This window comes from Taudactylus pleione, unplaced genomic scaffold (assembly GCF_031769625.1).
Source record: "Taudactylus pleione unplaced genomic scaffold, aTauple2 ptg001277l, whole genome shotgun sequence".
Taxonomy (NCBI): Eukaryota; Metazoa; Chordata; class Amphibia; order Anura; family Myobatrachidae; genus Taudactylus; species Taudactylus pleione.
Window position 1 is genome coordinate 240,585 of NW_028285677.1, and position 18,830 is coordinate 259,414.

The following is an 18,830-nucleotide window of genomic DNA, read 5'->3' on the forward strand; positions in this document are numbered from 1 at the left end:
AAAAGCTTTAACTGCGTCGTGCCCGTGGATCCAGATCCAGCTATACCCTAAGGTCAACCCTGTGGACCCCCAATGGACCCTGAAGTAGAAATATTGTTTCATCTGCTCGTCTGTATGGGCGACCTGCTGATCGCTGTACACATGCTGTATGGACTTGGTGGTGAGTGACAACTCAACTCAAATGCCCGCCAGTTATGACATCAGCGCAAACTGTGCAGACACATCGTCTGAAGGATTGGCAAGTGTGTATACACTTACTAATCATTAGATAGGTTGGCAGACCCAACAGCCTAGTGTGTACCCAGCTTTAGAGTAGGCATATTAAGAGAGGATTGGTTTAGCATTGAATTTCTTAATGTGTCATTAGTGATGATTGGTCACAGTGCTGCAGTGTGATACACATACAGAGTGGGTGGGAGAGCACTTTGTATAGTGAACTTCTTACCAGGACATCTTGTGTGTGTCAAGATTGTGTGAAACTGTTGATGGTCATCGGCAGGATATCTCTGAGATTGGAGTCCCCCTGCTTTTGATTCTGCTATCTACTATTCGTGTATACTGATTTTATACTCAAAGCTAAGTAAAACATTATCTAACTTGCTGGTATTGTGTGGTCTCGTTCATTTCACAGCATTTACTAAGGTGCAACTGAGCAACCTGACACAATGTACTTTTGAAATTTTTATTCCTTTAGTCTTAATTTAAAAAAAAAAAAAAAAAAAAAAAAAAAAAAACAGGAATAGGGAAATTATTTCTCCCTTGTGGTTACTGACTAATGATGCCGATGGTATAAAAGGATTGGATATCATCTTCACATGCAGGAATTTATTTCAAGAATAAAATAAAAATATAGAATTTTATGCATAATTTCATCTATATAAAACAGAAAACTACGCTATGCTACTTAAGGTTGTGTTAACATAAATACACAATTTTAGCTCCCTGAAGAGAAGATTCCTATTAAACAAATATAGCAATTATTTACAAAAATATCTTAATACCTGTTGCTATGATGCCAATAGGTGGTTTCAATCAATGCAAATTAATGTGTACAGGTACACCATTTAATATTTATTATATGCATTTTATGTACATTATTTTTCAACAACTGTACTGCTTTTGTGGTACAATCTTAAAAATTTGCAACCTGTAAAACGAAAACTTTACAAAACTCGCAAACTGATCAGTTTTTTTTCCTTTTGTGGAAGACTAGTAAAAATAGGTGAAATTGTTTTAGTCATGCATAACAAAGTAAAATCTTTTGTCAATACCAGAAGCTGAATAATGTTTGAGACAAAATATGGAAAAGAACAGAATATTCTAAGGACATGAAAAGTAAAAAATAAGAATGTGGAGACTCAACTGCAAAAAAAAAAAAAAAAAAAAAAAAAAAAAAAAAAACGCTGAAAATGAACTACAAAAAAGGAAAGGTTTAGGCCTTTTAAAAGTATTTTGGCTGTTGGTAAACTGGTACCAGCATACCTTACAGCTTCAGCAACGGTCAGGGAGCAAAGGTTTGCCTATTATTGATATAGGGTTATATTATCAGCTTTCTTTTGCAGGTTTCAAATTTCCCTCTGTGTTGATCTTTGTTTGCTATTAATACAAACTCGCAATTTTAAAGAGGAGGTGTTTAAAACAATGGAAATAATGGCCGATCGTTTCTCAATCACTTGTCCCACAAAACAATGCAAGTCCTGTGTCATACGAAAAAAACTAAGAACATAAAGCTGAAATAAATAATAAGCTATTGTAACTTAGCTGCGAAACTTGGATAAATTAACTCGTCAATAAAGTAAACATACAAAATATCACACAGTGATAGAATGCTGCAATTGTTAAAAATGGGGTGGGGGTGCAACAAACAGAGCATATGAAAAGCCCTCTTGCCTGTTATTTAAAAGACAAAACAATACAAAAATAAAGAAACTTGTTAGTCTGTAGCCACCAAGATATGCAAACCTCTCTAATGCCAGTCTTCCTGGCAGCGTCACTGACTTCTGGCTTTATAAAGGGATGCAGGTTAGAACAGGAAACTAAAAGTTGATAAAAGAAAAAAATTATTCCCCTTATATATGTTGAGGGGTAACAGTATAAAAAGCGGTAAAATTAATTTCACTTTCAGGTGTGTAAGATCCCAATAAAAACACTGCAATTCTGTGACAGCTTAAATATTTAAAAAAAACAGGAAAAAAAACATAAAAACAGACCATAAACTTTTGCATATTCAAAACTAATGCTAAAAATCATATAGTTACTCACAATGTTTCCGTTGCCAGGATTTAAAAAAAATTATATATATATATATATATATATATATATATATATATATATATATATATATATATATATATATCCCTTCATTGACAGCCAGACATCAAGTTCTACAATGCCAGCTTTACAAATAATTAAATGCATGTGAATGGGGATTATTTCAAAAAATTGTCGTCTGTACTAGATTTTACAATGTGTATAACTTTTGTGATATCCGTTAATGTTCCTGGGAAATGATGATAAGCGGCATTAAAAATGCTTATATTTTACTATTGCAATGTAGTTGTAACTGACATGAACAGGCAACGTGAACACACTAAAAAGGTATGTTCAACATTTCAAAAGCAGCTCCATAGCCCCATGTAAGCTGAGGTCCTGAGTCAGAATAACTGCACACCCAGAACCTGAATTTGAAATTACAGGGCGCAAAAAAAAAAAAAAAAAAAAAATGTAAAAAAACTCTTGACGGACTGTAGAAGAAAGAACATATTTAAATTATATATAATACAGGACAGACACCCTGGGGGGGTGTTGTGAATACTGGTTATTGTGAAAAAAGGAAGGATTAAATTACAGTAATTAATGCTTCAAACTGAGAGTCATCCTGATAAATGAAAATGATGGGTAGGTAGCGCCTGCCCCACTGTATCCAGTATCTCTCCATCCTGCGGGGGAGATCTGTCTTGTAGTGTCAGCATTGGAGCAAATTCCTCTTGGCAGTGATGTAAGAATTTGTTTAAATACCACACATGTCCTTTTCCTGTCCCAAAATGCATCTGTGGCATTGTTTAAGGATTTTTGGGGTGAGGGTCACACAAAGACTCTGGCCAGGGCGTCTGCTCCAGCACTGGCAATGAATGCTTTGGATGGGTGAAAGGCAACATCATAAATGGATTCGTCCAATTTCTTGCGATGAGCGGTGATCTCCTGCACACACGTCTTGCTGTCCAGATTCCACAAGCGAATAGAGCAGTCGTGGCCTGTCAGGGGAAAGCACACACAGGCTGAATTATCACAGTTGCTAGCAATAATTATTAAAAAGGGGTCTGGGTCACTGGTTTTAACCTTTAAATTTTGCTTCTTTATATAGGTTAAAACTAAACAAAACCCACAAAGCTACTGAGACAAGTAAATCTTGCGCATATAAGCAATACATAAAGATAAAGTTGTAATGGAGTAGGGAGATACTGTCCCATATATTTTTGGGTTTGCTTGTCCACAAAGCACATAGTTTGGCAGCATAGATATCAGCAGATCTCTATAATGTACTATATAGCTATAGAGAAACTCATGCTTGGGTACCAATGGTATTTTTGATTTGTAAAAAAAAAAAAAAAAAAAAATACGGAAAAGCAAGTTACAATCTGTGTCGTCACTGCACAGAAAGGCAAATGGGATATTTATGCTTGTGTTACATCTTTTTCTCTGAATCTATTGGAAGGGATATGGAGTCTCAAACAAAATGTTGGCATTTTAAATATTCCAAAAAGTAAATTCCTCCCTGTTCTATATCCCTATCCTACACAACTGTACAAGAAACAAAGAGAAACAATCAATCCAGAAAAAACATTTGAATTCAGTAAGCTTTAAACATGAGACCTAGAGTGTCAATGAAAGGGCATTTAGTGCCTCAATGGATTCAGAGAGAAGCATTTCACATTCGTATAAAAATGATAAACAAAAACACTTTCATCCTATTGGGGGAGATCCCACAACTGTCCCATCAGGAGGGTGTACGCAGTGTTGCAGTGACCAGAACCTTATGCCAGAGCTGTAAACACGCAAAATTTCTATGGTAAAAGTATGCACTGAAGACCACGTGTCTGCCCAAGCAGCTGCTCATTGGAAAGCTCTGTGCTTCACCACCCACGAGACATTCAACAATCAGGTAGAATGGGCTTTTACATTATAAGGAACAGGTTTTTATATTTCTAGGTTAACACATCAAAGGGGGAATTCAATAAGCAACTGTAAATTAAAGCAGGTGAAAAACAGTGGTAGCCTTGGGCTTTAACGCCCGGGGCTATTCAGTGGGAGTCCTTTTTGCTCGCCTGGTAATTTACAGTGTTAACGCGCGTTAACCCATAGAATCCAGGATAGTTCCCAGACTTACGGGTTAACACGGTCACAGGCTATTTAACGCGTAATTCTTTTAAAAAAAATCTTCTTTATCTGCAGCCTGTGGGCTGCCTTCAGCTCTAAATGAATAGCCCCGCTGCTTCAGTCATTCTGCGGTAAGTTACCGCTGCTAACTGAATTCGCCCTCCCCCCCCCCCCCCGAAATCACAGGAGTGATTCATCACGGATCATATGTTGGGACACATCAATATTTGTAAGCATCATAGAGGAACATAAGATCATGCAATTTCTGACATCGACCTTGCAACACAGATAATCATGGTGCTAACGTTATTCTAAGAAGTGAAGAGATCCCTCTTACTCCTTATAGACAGATTTTGAGCAAGTGCTGGAATCTTAAGGTCTTGATAAGGTAGTTTCATATATTTGAGGTAGAGGACCTTCAACAGACTAACTGACATTCTGAGAATGTTCTTGTAGCTCAAGCCTCTTGGCAAATTTAGTGCCAACAGTACCTGGATTCAACCTGACATTATTGCATCCATCAATAGAGTTCAAAACATGGCTATTACAATGAAAGTCACACTACATATTTAATTGAAGAATGGTCCAGCTTCACAACACTCTTAATACAGTGAAATGCCAAACATCATGGGATAGCAGTATCTAAAAGAAATGTTAGGTGGCGTTACCATACTGTGACATCTTGGAAATGCCTAGACCTGCATCAGTTGTAATCCGACATCTCATGAGTTTGAACACCAGCTAGGCGGTCATGGTAAGGTAATGTGAATTATCAGAGTTCGAATGGAGCAGTGGAGTGGGTGCCCGACGGATGGGACATTCCATTTCCGAAGTTGTGTGGACATTCAACATTCCTCAATCTATGTCGTCACAGGAAAATGTCATGGAAGGCATTACCAACCAACGTGGACAGTGCAGTGGCCGACCACGGGTGCTTAATGATCGTGACCAGTGGGGTCTGGCCAGAATTGTCCGTGGTAACAGACAAGCGACACTGGCTCAAATCACATCCACATTGAATGCAGGAGGTACCAGATGCATATCCAGCAGGTCAGTGCAGAGTTCTTTAGCTTCCATGGAATATGGGAGCAGAAGACCCACCAGAGTGCCCCTGTTAGCACTACGACACCGGAAACATTGCCTCACCTGGGCTTGTGATGTTGCTAATTGGACCCTGGAGGACTGGCAACATGTGGCGTTGTCCGATGAGTCACGGCTCCCGTTGTTTCGGCCTGATCGCCCCATGAGCCTTAGACCCCAGGCACCATGCAGGCTGGTGGTGGTTCCATAATGGTGTGGGGTGTGTTACTATGGCATGGGTTGGGTCTGCCTGAACACGTCATTGACCGGTAACCGCTACGTTGCATTGCTTGACGACCTTTTGCAGCCCTTCCTAGACTGCATGTACCTAGACAACGATGGAATATTTCTCCAGGATAATGCACCGCGTCATCGGTCCCAAGTTGTCCAGAATTGGTTTGAGTAGCATTGTGGAGCGTTCCGATGAATGGTGAGCCCAACTGACCATTTATGGGATGTGGTGGAGAGGTCCATTTACACCCAAGATCCTGCAACTACAATTATCAGGGAGCTGTGGGAAGCTATCCAGATGGCATGTGTCAACATCTCTCCAGAGGTCTTCCCGCCCACTTGCGAAATCAATGCCATGTCGAGTTGCTGCACTTCGCTGGACTAAAGAGGGTCCTTCACGATACTAGGCATCTATCCCATGACTTCTAGCACTTCAGTGTACAAAAAGATAATCATTAATTAAAGCAAATACAAATCAGTCAACATTCTGAAAATCCCACTTACTTCCAGACATTAGGTAGATTCCATTGGGATCCACTGCAAGGCTAGTTACTGCATCCAGATGTGCAACCATTGAATGAATGGTCTTCCCTGGAAGATATTAAACGAACAAGCTTATTATTATTGGTCTTTTTAGAATTGAGAAGCCAGAGATGTATACTTTGTAAAAGAAACGAAACACAACCAGCATAGATGTACACTTCAATTTATGTGGAAGCCTAATGTGAAATGAAAAGTCTAACACACACAAAACATTAAGTAAAATAAGGAGATAAGCAAGTAAGGCATTTAACTCTAAGCAAATATTGTGGTGTAGAACTGAAAAGAAAAAAAAAAAAAATAGTGCAAAAGTGTGGTGATGGGCCTCTTGAAATCAGATAAGTAATGAGGGACCTTGGAAAAGGAAGAAAAAATATAAAATAAAGCGTAATTCAAAGAAAGTGTAGAATGGAACGTAAAATGGAATTTTAGACTATATTCAGTAGCTTTAATAAGTAGTACATATAGACTCCAGTTACATAGCTCTCAGGACAAAATGGTCACAAAAACAAGAGATATGGTAAGAACTTACCTTTGTTATCTCTGTTTCTACGAAGTCCATAGGGTCCACAGGGTGACCTTGGGGTATAGCTGGATCCTGGATCCTCGGGCACCACGGAATTAAAGCTTTTAGCTGCTCCCAGGATGCACTTGGGTCCAACCTCCCCTATACCCCGCCCCCGAGCCACAGGCACCTCAGTTGGTAAGCAGCCCAGGCCGGAGGAGGAGACGAAACAGAGAGAAGGAAGACTGGAACACACAAGAACCATACTCACAGAAATGGGAGACGGAAAACCGGTGACCAGTCACAGAGCCCATATGAAGCCAGGTGCGTCAGGACGGGTGCCCTGTGGACCCTATGGACTTCGTAGAAACAGAGATAACAAATGTAAGTTCTTACCATATCTCTTGTTTTCTACTTCAGGGTCCATAGGGGTCCACAGGGTGACCTTGGGGATGTCCCAAAGCAGTCCAACTAAGGGCGGGGACGCTCCTGTGCTGATAGGAGAACCCGGCGCCCAAAGGATGCATCCTGAGAGGCAAAGGTGTCAAACGCATAGAACCTCAAAAAGGTCTGAATGGAAGACCAGGTGGCCGCCTTACAGAGCTGAACAGCAGAGGCGCCACGGCTAGCAGCCCAAGAAGGGCCCACGGACCGAGTGGAATGAGCCTTAACAGAGGCTGGCACAGGTAAACCCTCCTGCATATAAGCCTCAATAATAACAGAACGAAGCCAACGGGCTAGAGTCTGTTTGTTGGCAGGCCAACCCCTCTTGTGAAAACCAAAGAGGATAAACAAAGAATCCGACTTCCTCACAGAACTAGTCCGGTCCACATAAACCTGGAGTGCCCTTACAACGTCTAAGGAAGTCTCCCCAGCCGAAAGATCAGGTGACTGAAAGGCTGGTACAACAATTTCCTGATTAATGTGGAACCTGGAAACCACCTTAGGCAGGAAATCAGGACGAGTGCGAAGCACCGCTCTGTCCTGATGAAAAATCAGAAAAGGGGGACGACAAGAAAGCGCCCCCAAATCTGAAACCCTCCTGGCAGAAGCAATTGCCAAGAGGAAAACAGTTTTAAAAGTTAGCCACTTGAGCTCCACTGACTCCAAGGGCTCAAAAGGAGGACCCTGTAAGGCCCTAAGAACCACCGCCAAATCCCACGGGGCCACAGGTGGCACAAAGGGAGGCTGGATTCTCAAAACACCCTGGAAAAAGGTGTGTACGTCCGGCATAGCAGCGATCCTGCGCTGGAACCACACCGACAGACCAGACACGTGTACCTTCAGTGAAGAAAGACGTAATCCTAAGTCCAAACCGGACTGAAGGAAAGCCAGAATACGCGAAACTCGGAACACCTGGGGATCATAGTTTCTGGCCTCGCACCACTGAAAGTAAGTGTGCCACACTCTGTGATAGATCCTCGCGGAAGCAGGCTTGCGCGCCCTCAGCATGGTGGTAATAACGGAGCTAGAAAAGCCCCGAGACCTCAGGACGGCTGTCTCAAGAGCCACGCCGTCAAAGATAGTCGACCAAGATCCGGGTGAAGACAGGGCCCCTGAGACAACAGGTCCCGCCGTTGAGGTAGGAGGTACGGAGCGTCGATGGACAGGCTCCGCAGATCGGAGTACCACGGCCTTCTGGGCCACGCTGGGGCCACCAGGATCAGTGTGCCTCCGTCCTGTTTGAACTTGCGCAGGACCCGAGGCAGCAGAGATATCGGAGGGAACAAGTAAGCCAGTTGAAACAGCCATTTCACCGACAGCGCGTCTATCAGACTTGCGCCTGCGTCCCTTGTCCTTGACCCGTACACAGGCAGCTTGTGATTGTAACGGGACGCCATCAGGTCCAGCTCTGGCAGCCCCCACTTGTCCACGAGTAGTTGGAATACCTCTGGATGAAGCGACCATTCCCCGGGATGCACATCGTAACGGCTGAGGAAGTCTGCCTCCCAATTGAGGACTCCTGGGATGAACACTGCCGAGAGAGCTGGAAGATAGCGCTCCGCCCAAGCCAGGACGCGAGACACCTCTGACATCGCAGCTCGACTGCGAGTCCCTCCCTGGTGATTGATGTACGCCACCGTGGTGGCGTTGTCTGACTGCACCTGAACGGCCCTTCCGTGAAGAGCGGTGCCAGACGACTGCAGGGCTCTGTATACTGCCCGCAGTTCCAGGATGTTGATGGGAAGAATCGCTTCCTCCGCCGACCAACGACCCTGAAGTGACAAGGAGCCTGTCACCGCCCCCCAACCCCGGAGACTGGCATCTGTCGTGAGCAGAACCCATTCCGGGATCCAAAAGGGGCGCCCCTCCAGGAGATGCGCTGTCTGCAGCCACCAGGCTAGGGACAGACGCACCTCCGAGGACAACACCAGCATCTGAGAGCGGATCCTGTGTGGCAATCCGTTCCATTCTGAAAGAATCAGCCCCTGCAGGGGCCTGGAATGGAACTGGGCAAACTCCACCATGTCGAATGCCGACACCATGGACCCCAAAACTCTCATCGCTGAGTGCACCAACACTCTGCCACTGCTCAGACAACTGTGAATCCGCAGCTGTAAGGAGGAGACCTTCTCTGGAGTCAGAAAAATCCGTTGCTGACGAGAGTCCAGCAGGGCCCCCAAATGAACCATCCGTTGTGATGGGATGAGGGAGGATTTCTTCCAGTTGATCAACCAGCCGTGCGCCTGTAGACAAGCGACCGTCAGGTGGAGATGCTGGATCAGTACCTCCGGGGAGCTTGCCAGCAAGAGGAGGTCGTCTAGATACGGTAGCAACCGTATCCCCTGGCTCCGAAGGTGAGCCGCCATGACCGCCATCACCTTGGTAAATACCCTTGGTGCCGTGGAGAGACCAAAGGGTAGAGCCCTGAATTGGTAGTGGTTGTGGAGAATAGCAAACCGCAGAAACCGTTGGTGCGATGTTGCTATAGGCACATGGAGGTAGGCGTCCTGGATATCCAGGGAGACCATATAATCCCCCGGTTCCATCGCCAGTATGATGGAACGCAAAGTTTCCATCCTGAATTTGGGAACCCTGAGAAACCTGTTCAGGGACTTCAAATTGAGGATGGGGCGATGAGAGCCATTGGGTTTCTGCACCAGAAACAGCGTAGAGTAATACCCCATCCCACGTTGAGACTGTGGTACGGGTATAATGACCCCCGCCGTCAGCAAGGCCTCTATGGCTTCCTGAATCTGCAAGGCCTTGGTTTTGTCCTGAGAAGGACTTGTGCAAAAAAACTGGCAAGGCGGCCTGTGCCGAAAAGACAGGGCGTACCCCTGGGAGACCACTTCTCGCACCCAGGCATCCGTGGTGGTATTGTGCCAGCACTGGGCGAATTGAAGAAGTCGGCCTCCCACTCTGGGGTCCCCCAGAGGGAGGCCCGTCCCATCACGCAGAAGGCTTATCTTCTGGCTTGGAAGAAGGGCGCCTAGCACTCCAGGCTTGCTTCTTTGGCTTTGAGGCGGTCTTGGGTGCGGACTGCCTCGGGAAGGACTGACCCTTTGCCTTGCCCTGAACCCGAAAGGAACGAAACGCCGAGCTCCGGACCTTAGCAGGTGTAGTAGCTGAAGGGAGGAAGGCGGACTTGGATTTTGCCAGGGTATCTACTATTTTGTCCAGGTCCGGACCAAATAGTAATTCCCCATTAAAAGGTAAGGCCTCCAAGCCTTTCTTTGAATCCGCGTCTGCTCTCCAAGACCGCAACCACAAGGATCTACGAGCAGACACTGCTGCCGCCGAAACCCTAGAGGTCAACAGGCTAGCATCCAAAGATGCTTCTCCAATGTAGGAGGCGGCATCTCTCATCTGTCCTAACAACGCCCTCTGGACGTCCGGAGATTCATCCGTAAACGTGTCCTCCAAGGCGTTGGCCCACCCCTCAATGGCCTTGGCCACCCAGGAGATGGCCATGGACGGCCGGGCTACAGCCCCTGAGAGAGAATAAATAGACTTTAGACAAGTCTCCACCTTCCTGTCCGTAGGATCCTTCAGCGAGGATATAGACGGCAATGGCAAAGTAGCACTCCTGATGAGGCGTGTTACATGGGAATCGACTGCAGGCGGAGTTTCCCATTTCTTACAATGCGCTTCCGGGAATGGATAATTGGACGCCAAGCGTTTCTGTGGCAGGAAACGCTTACTGGGCGTCTGCCAGGCCACCGCCATGTGATCAGTCAACTGATCAGACAAGGGGAACGCTGTAGAAGTAACCTTAGCTTTTTTAAAACTAGGATACCTTGACTTGGGAGCGGGTGCCTCATCCTCAATCAGAAGAATAGCCCGCACCGCCTTAACCAGAGCCCGCACATTGATGGAAGACTTAGTGTCTACCTCCTGGACTGAGGCATCTGAGGCTGAGTCATCCTGTACCTCACCATCATCCGAGAACCCCTCAGAATCCGAAAGATGCGCAGCCTGTGCCATGACTGAGCGTTTAGACGCCCTGGAGGGCACGTCACTGCGCAACATCGACTGAAAAGCCGAAGATGCTGCCGCCAAATCTTGGACAGTGTGGGAAAGCGCATCCACCCAGGGTGGAGGAGCTGTCACAGGAGCCTGAAACGGCACCACAGCCGGCTGTGCCACAGGGGTGGACTGAATATACATTGGCAACCCCGCATAGGGACCAACAGGCTGAGACCCCGGGGGAGTCTGCAATAATTGTGGGACACCCGGGGAATGGGGGATGGCAGGCTGGGGCAACGCCCTAGTAGGGGCGGCAGTCGGGACCGACAGACGGTCCGCGATGGACACCAGCACCTGGGAAAACATCGCCCATGGTGGCTCCTGCGAAATGGGAGGTTTAGACGTACCAGGGACCGCCTGGCACCGTCCGCACAGGCCGTCCTGTGACAAATCCTCCCTATCCACTCCTGCAGAACAGCGCCTGCAGGAGAACAATGCTGGAGCCCCGGAGTGCTCAATCTCCTCCTCAGACATGACTTAGGAAGAAAACGTGCGCACTCACCAGTGTGCTGAACAACAGCCCACAATATGGCACCGTGTAGCACACAACTGTATGTGACGGACCTCACAAATACGTGATCTATATAGGTGAGGACAGTAGAAACACCCTTCCCCCGCACACCTGTAGGGCTTGTAGGAGAAGGAAAGGGATAGGTACAGGCTGACAGTAAGTAGAAAAAAGACACAGACAGGCAGCACTAGCAAAAGTCACATACCATGCAGGAAGATATACTCACTGCACCTTTCCACTACAATCAACCTCCCAGATTCTGTGTCTGGGAGGGCTATAGCGCTGTGTACACTGTCCTTGTCGGGGGAGAGGTACACAGGGGGACCGGTCCGCGTGCTCCCTGAGAGTATCCACGCTGCCAGTAAGAAAATGGCCGCTGGAGACCTCAGAGGAGGAGTGGCCCGAGTAGCTGCAGCTCAGCGACGCCAGACTCCGAGCTGAAAGGCGCGCTGAGCTGAGGGGAGGAGCCGCTGACAGGGAAGGCTTCCTCCCCTGGCTAGCATATTTAACCCCCAAGGTTGCGGCATCCCGCTTGCCGCTTAATTACCCTGGTGGTCTAGTGGTCTGGCGGGGTATGCCTCCGATGGAGGGGGGGCCCGCCGCCACCGCTAGCGCCCCCGGTCTGTCCCCTAGACCGGGGGCATGGGACTGCATATGAAAGGCATTACCCGCGCACCGCCGCTAATCAGCGGTGCGCGGCTTACCTGATCTCCCCGGCGTCATCCGGCAGCAGTCCCGGGGGAAGCCAGAGTTCGGCTAGTACAGACTCTGGCTTCCCCCGCCGCGATCCCCAGTTCAGTGCTGGCGTCGCGGCGCCAGCAGGGAGAAGGAGCGGCAGCGTGGGCGTCTGTACAGACAGCCCATCGCTGCCGCTCTGGAGAAAAAGAAAAAACTGTAGTCAAAAAATAAATAAATTTAACTAAGTTAAAAAAGCTTTAGGGGGCTGCTCCTGCAGACCCCCCCCGCAGGGTGACCCGACTCCGGCCGGGCACCATCTTAAACTGAGGTGCCTGTGGCTCGGGGGCGGGGTATAGGGGAGGTTGGACCCAAGTGCATCCTGGGAGCAGCTAAAAGCTTTAACTCCGTGGTGCCCGAGGATCCAGGATCCAGCTATACCCCAAGGTCACCCTGTGGACCCCTATGGACCCTGAAGTAGAAATAAATGGGACAAATCATTCTGAATAGTTACTCTAAAAACTTTGAGGCACTTTTTCTTGAACTTTCTAACATAAGTTATTACGTTATCGGACTGATTCTGAGTTAAGAGCAAAGCAAAAAAATTTATAAAAAATAAATTTGCACCTTGGTGAAACTATGCTGCACTACAGGTGCATGGACCCATCTCACATTGGGAAATACAGAGAACGTCTCTGGGCAGCTTTTCCCAGAATAAATCCATCACTTACAGGATTTAAATGAATTAAAGGACTGTTCGAATGACGGGAGGAGAAAATCTATTCCATTTTTAATACAATGTTAACTTACAATCTTTTAACATTACGCTTTGTAATTATTTGTATATTTATTTTTTACTACCTTCTGAAATAATAAATTACCGTATATACTCGAGTATAAGCCGAGTTTTTCAGCACAAAAAATTTGCTGAAAAAGTACCCCCTCGGCTTATACTCGAGTCAAGTGTAGCGCTGACCGGATGGAGTTTGGTCAGCGCTACACACTGCCAAACACACAGCCGCCGGAGCCGGCAGCTGCGTGTTTGGTGTAATCAGCAGCCGCTGAGAGTCTGTCAGACTCTCAGCGGCTGCTGCTGCTCCCACTGCGGGAGCCATCTCCCGGCTCCCGCAGTGGGTGATGGGAGACACGTCGTCATGACAACGTCTCTCCCATGCAAAAGGGGCCGGAGGAGCAGACAGCGGCGGGACCAGGAGCGGGAGTTTCAGGTAAGTGATTTTTTTTTTTTATTCTTGTCACGTCTCTCTCTACTGGGGCGAGGGGACTACAGGGGGCGATTACTACAGGGGGCACTAAAAGGGGGGATTACCACTGGGGGAACTACCAGGGCGGGATTACTACAGGGGGCACTACCAGGGTGGGATTACTACAGGGGGGGATTACCACTGGGGGAACTACCAGGGGGGGGGGGGGGGGATTACTACAGGGGGCACTACCAGGGGGGGGGGATTACCACTGGGGGAACTACCAGGGGGGGGATTACCACTGGGGGCACTACCAGGGGGGGGATTACCACTGGGGGAATTACTACAGGGGGCACAACCAGTGGGGGATTACTACAGGGGGCACTAAAAGGGGGGATTACCACTGGGGGCACTACCAGGAGGGATTACCACTGGGGGCACTACCAGGAGGGATTACTACTGGGGGCACTACCAGCTCCTGCCATTTCCCACACTAGGCTTATACTCGAGTCAATAAGTTTTCCCAGTTTTTTGTGGTAAAAGTACGTACCTCGGCTTATATTCGGGTCGGCTTATACTCGAGTATATACGGTAATAATTTTATCACAAACTAATTTTACGATTCCTAATTTATCATTAATATTTTTATTCTAAATATCATCTAATGTGTTCCCCATGATGGAGTAGAGTACATTTTTGCTCAAAATAATAACATTTTTGCAAGGTCCCAACAGGCTTGGCATTTGCCTAATTAAGACGAGGGCAATTAGCACTAGTGCATGAAAATATTTTGTCCAAACATGCAGTGTACATTATCTTTGTATTTTATTTCTCTTGGGGCTCCCGTGGTTCACATCAATCCATAGTGACTGGACAACAAAGAAATCCAACTGGTCATAAACAACATTCTACAGGCAAACATCGGTGTAACACTGTCCAAGGCAGCTTAGCCACTGGAAAGAGGTGAGGGCATTTATGGCAGTATAAGAAAATGCTATACTCTACACAGTGTACACTATAGCACAATTCACTATTAAACAGGTACAGATAAATTTAGCAGAGACAGGGAGTAACAGGATTTCTGAGTAACATGCTTCAGTGGGGCTATTTGTAAAAGCTAAGACAAAATTCAACCTCATCCAACAACCCAGTATAACTCCCACAGCAGCCCCTGTATGACTCAACCACAGAGAAGAGCCTGTTATAGATTAAGCATGAAAATAGGCTTGAACTAAGGGCCCCAGCACTAGGTTTATACAAATATTTAGATAAAATTTCATCCATGTTCTATCAGCTATAATATTAGGCAGCTTGGGAAGGGGACCTTGGCATTATCACTTACTATTGAACAGTCAGCATTTTGCAACGCAACAAGAAAATCAAGAATTTTAAGAACAACCGCCTTCCACCAATAAATGTGGACTTGTTAAATACCTGAATGGTTTAATTCAGTAAGAAAATATTGCCGAGTTCTCATATTTAGGTGTCTATTTATGAAGCAGTTAAAGTATAAACCCTTCTGCTCAATGGGAGGTCTCTGTCCTCCCTGAGCCCGCCTTAGGACACCTGCGTTACGGTGTGACAGGTGTACCGCCCCAGTCACACTCCCCACCTTCTTTGTGTGAGAAAGGGGCTATCATCGCTTCCTTCTATTTAAGAAGGACACCGCAGAGAAATCACAGATTTTCTCTTGTGGTGCTTATTTTTTTATTGGTTACCGCATCTTCATAGCCTACTATAGGGACTGTGGTGCCTGCTCTATTTATCAAGCAATGGAAAAGTTTTGCTTTCCATTGCTAGGCAACACCATCTTCAGATAGTGTTATCCTACAACCTTCAATGGGGGACATGTAAAGCCAGAAGATCTGTGAGAATTATATTCATATACAGAATATAAAATTATTGAACACCAATTTTGAATGAATTATTAACATACATCTATAACTGGCTGTGTGCTGTAAATATACAGGAGGAATGCGGACCTTCAAGATTTTATATCCTAACAGAAATCTGGAGAATAGCTTACTGCAGCAGCAGTTATGTTTGGCATACAAACTACACACACGGCACGCCTTCTAAAGCCATATTACACCACCATGCATTGGAAGTTCTAGTCTAAGAGTTCTTGAGTGTGTAATGGGTTGCACAATGTAATCTTTGCTACATAAAGTAATGGTAGTCTTAATCAGATTCTAAATCTCTTCCCATATAGCAGAGACTGAGCACATGTAGACTTACCAGACTTGTTATCAAAGAACTTTATGTGCCTATCTTCATATGCAGTGATAGTAACAGGAAGAGTAGGATGGCTCACAACTTTGTTAATGTAACTACTGAATGGGAGACCTATAAAACAAAAGTATTTATGAATAAGGTTAGGTGCACAGACACATTTCACTGCACCAAAAATACGCCACCTATCCACCATGCTTACCAGTGTCAGAGGGAGAAGACAACTGTAGTAGGGATTGGGAAGTCTCCAGGTCATAAACCACAATACAGCCACTGGTGAAAGAGGCAACAGCATGGGCAGGTTCACAGCCAATAAAATCTACCGATGTAGGGATGCCGTGTTCTGTGTAGGAATGAAGGAAAGAGGGGAGCCATTAAGTGACTATATAGCAGAAACGGCCTCTTACACAATTTCAACAAAGTATTATCAGTGCTGATTATTCTGCAGAAATAAATTAATTTACTTCCAAAGTACTGATAACATGGCCAGACATTTCTGATTTTAGGGCTTTGATTCTCAGCCGCAATCTGGGATAGAGTTGGTCTGGGCAGCCCTGAGTTTCCTACACCTGCTACATAAATGTGTAAGCACTTACAGATGGGTCCTCACACACATCTTTGCTGCAGTCACGCTAATGGTGCGTACACACGGTACGATAAAAATGCACGATATGAACGATAACGATGTCAAACATATAGTTATCGTTCAGATTGTTAATTTTTTGGTGCCCAAGGACCAGTGATGTGCGGGCACGTATGGACGATAACTATATCGACCATCACCCGTGCATGCAGGCCAACCTGGTCGAAATTGACCAGGTTACATAGGGACCGTCGTTGGTGGTGTGATGGATGAACGATAACGATCATCCAGCACATTGGGAAGGTGCAGGACGATCAGTCAGCGATATCGTTATCACTCACTGATCGTACTGTGTGTACGCACCATTACAAGCCCCTCTCGGCGAGCTAGGACCCGTAGCGCTCGGCGTTTTTTTTTTTGCTGAAAATGCATATAAATTGCACTGTGATGCAACTAGGACAGCAGCAGCAGATTGTGCTGATTAATTTGATATGTGACACTTGTATGTGTGTGTGCGACTGAGTCTCTGAATCTGTATACGAAGTGCTACAATGTAACGGCTACAGCTTTTTTTCATTCCAAGTTTTGCATAAAAAAGTCTGCTGGTGCTTCCTAGTTGCATCGCAACTTAGCCAAACTTTTGGGCAAAAAAAAAAAAAAAAAGACACCCAACGCTAGCAGAGTAGCATGGGACCTGGCGGCTCACTCACGCAAGGCAAGTCGCGCTGTGTGGCTAGATGTATGAGGACGTGTATATACAGCACTATATCACAATTTGTACAACAATAATATGACTTGTACCACAATTGAAACAACTTTTCAATCTCCCTATCAAAAGGGTGACCGCTCTCTTTGCGGATGCCACGGTGGAGAGGCAGTGGGGGCATCTTATAGGACGCCTTCCACTGCACACTCAATATAAACTAAGTAAAAGAATGAAAATAAAAATGAAAAAAATGGAGGACCATCTAAAATAGCTCCCCTAATATCCGGTGCCCAGCTCATGCCGGCACCAAACTTAAAACTTAGGTCGAGTGCTTGGAAGCGGGGTATAGAGGAAAGGAGCCCGGGCTAGTGGGTAATTTGCTTTAACCATTATTGCCCATTCTCCTCTTCAAGCAATAACCAGAGTAGTCCCTGTGCCCCTAGTGGAGGAAGAAGAAAAATAAAAACAGAGCATCTAATCGTAAAGGAACTCTGCAAACCACGTAGTGACTAATACAGGATTTCTTTTATAAAGTGTAGTGTAAAGCCTTGTACCAGCTTATTTGAATTCACTCAAATTAATTTTGAATGCTGGTAAATAATCATGACTACATCACATGTGCCAACAATGTTTTCATTTTTCCAAGAAACTTCTGAGATAGATCATATATAAAATGAATTGGGGAGGGTTAGGGTAGGGGGTTGGGAAAAAACTTACCATGCGTTCCTGTGTGTGTCGGGATGCCGCTGTCAATATTCTAACCAGCGGCATGCCGACAGCCGGGATTTCATACCCAACCTATTATATTATAATATAATATATATATATTCCAAGTTATGCCGGCACTCACTGATAATATATACTCGACTCTGGTGCCCGTCTTATATGTATCATCAACATCCACCAAAAAGATAGACGGCACTCTTGTATATATTTTTTTGTATTTTGTGTTGGTTATGTTCATTTTTAACCAAGCTACCGTGTCTGCAGTCCGCAGATGGGTCCCGTGATGGTGGTGGTGCTCGGGATTGTGGCCTGACAGGACTGAGGGAGCGATCCTCGTTCCTGATCTGACGGAGTTTGACTGTGCCAGGAAATTAACCTGGTCAGCACTCACTGGTCGCCGGGCCACTCGGGCTCAATGTGCGAGGTGGGAGAGTGAGTGAGTGAGTCAGAGAGCGAGCGAGCCAGTCAGAGAGCGAGCGAGCCAGTCAGAGAGCGAGCGAGCCAGTCAGAGAGCGAGCGAGCCAGTCAGAGAGCGAGCGAGCCAGTCAGAGAGCGAGCCAGTCAGAGAGCGAGCCAGTCAGAGAGCGAGCCAGTCAGAGAGCGAGCCAGTCAGAGAGCGAGCCAGTCAGAGAGCGAGCCAGTCAGAGAGCGAGCCAGTCAGAGAGCGAGCCAGTCAGAGAGCGAGCCAGTCAGAGAGCGAGCCAGTCAGAGAGCGAGCCAGTCAGAGAGCGAGCCAGTCAGAGAGCGAGCCAGTCAGAGAGCGAGCCAGTCAGAGAGCGAGCCAGTCAGAGAGCGAGCCAGTCAGAGAGCGAGCCAGTCAGAGAGCGAGCCAGTCAGAGAGCGAGCCAGTCAGAGAGCGAGCCAGTCAGAGAGCGAGCCAGTCAGAGAGCGAGCCAGTCAGAGAGCGAGCCAGTCAGAGAGCGAGCCAGTCAGAGAGCGAGCCAGTCAGAGAGCGAGCCAGTCAGAGAGCGAGCCAGTCAGAGAGCGAGCCA

At 46.3% G+C, this 18,830-nt stretch overlaps 1 long non-coding RNA gene across 1 annotated transcript; it reads right to left on the reverse strand.

Moving 5' to 3' along the window:
• Nucleotides 1-810: 810 nt before the first annotated feature.
• Nucleotides 811-18,383, reverse strand: LOC148443412 (uncharacterized). Its single transcript, XR_015875681.1, has 4 exons — nucleotides 16,026-18,383; nucleotides 15,830-15,937; nucleotides 6,193-6,279; nucleotides 811-3,254 (listed from the first exon to the last, which is right to left on the reverse strand). It is a non-coding gene; the product is annotated as an uncharacterized LOC148443412 (long non-coding RNA).
• Between the last annotated feature and the right edge of the window lie 447 nt (nucleotides 18,384-18,830).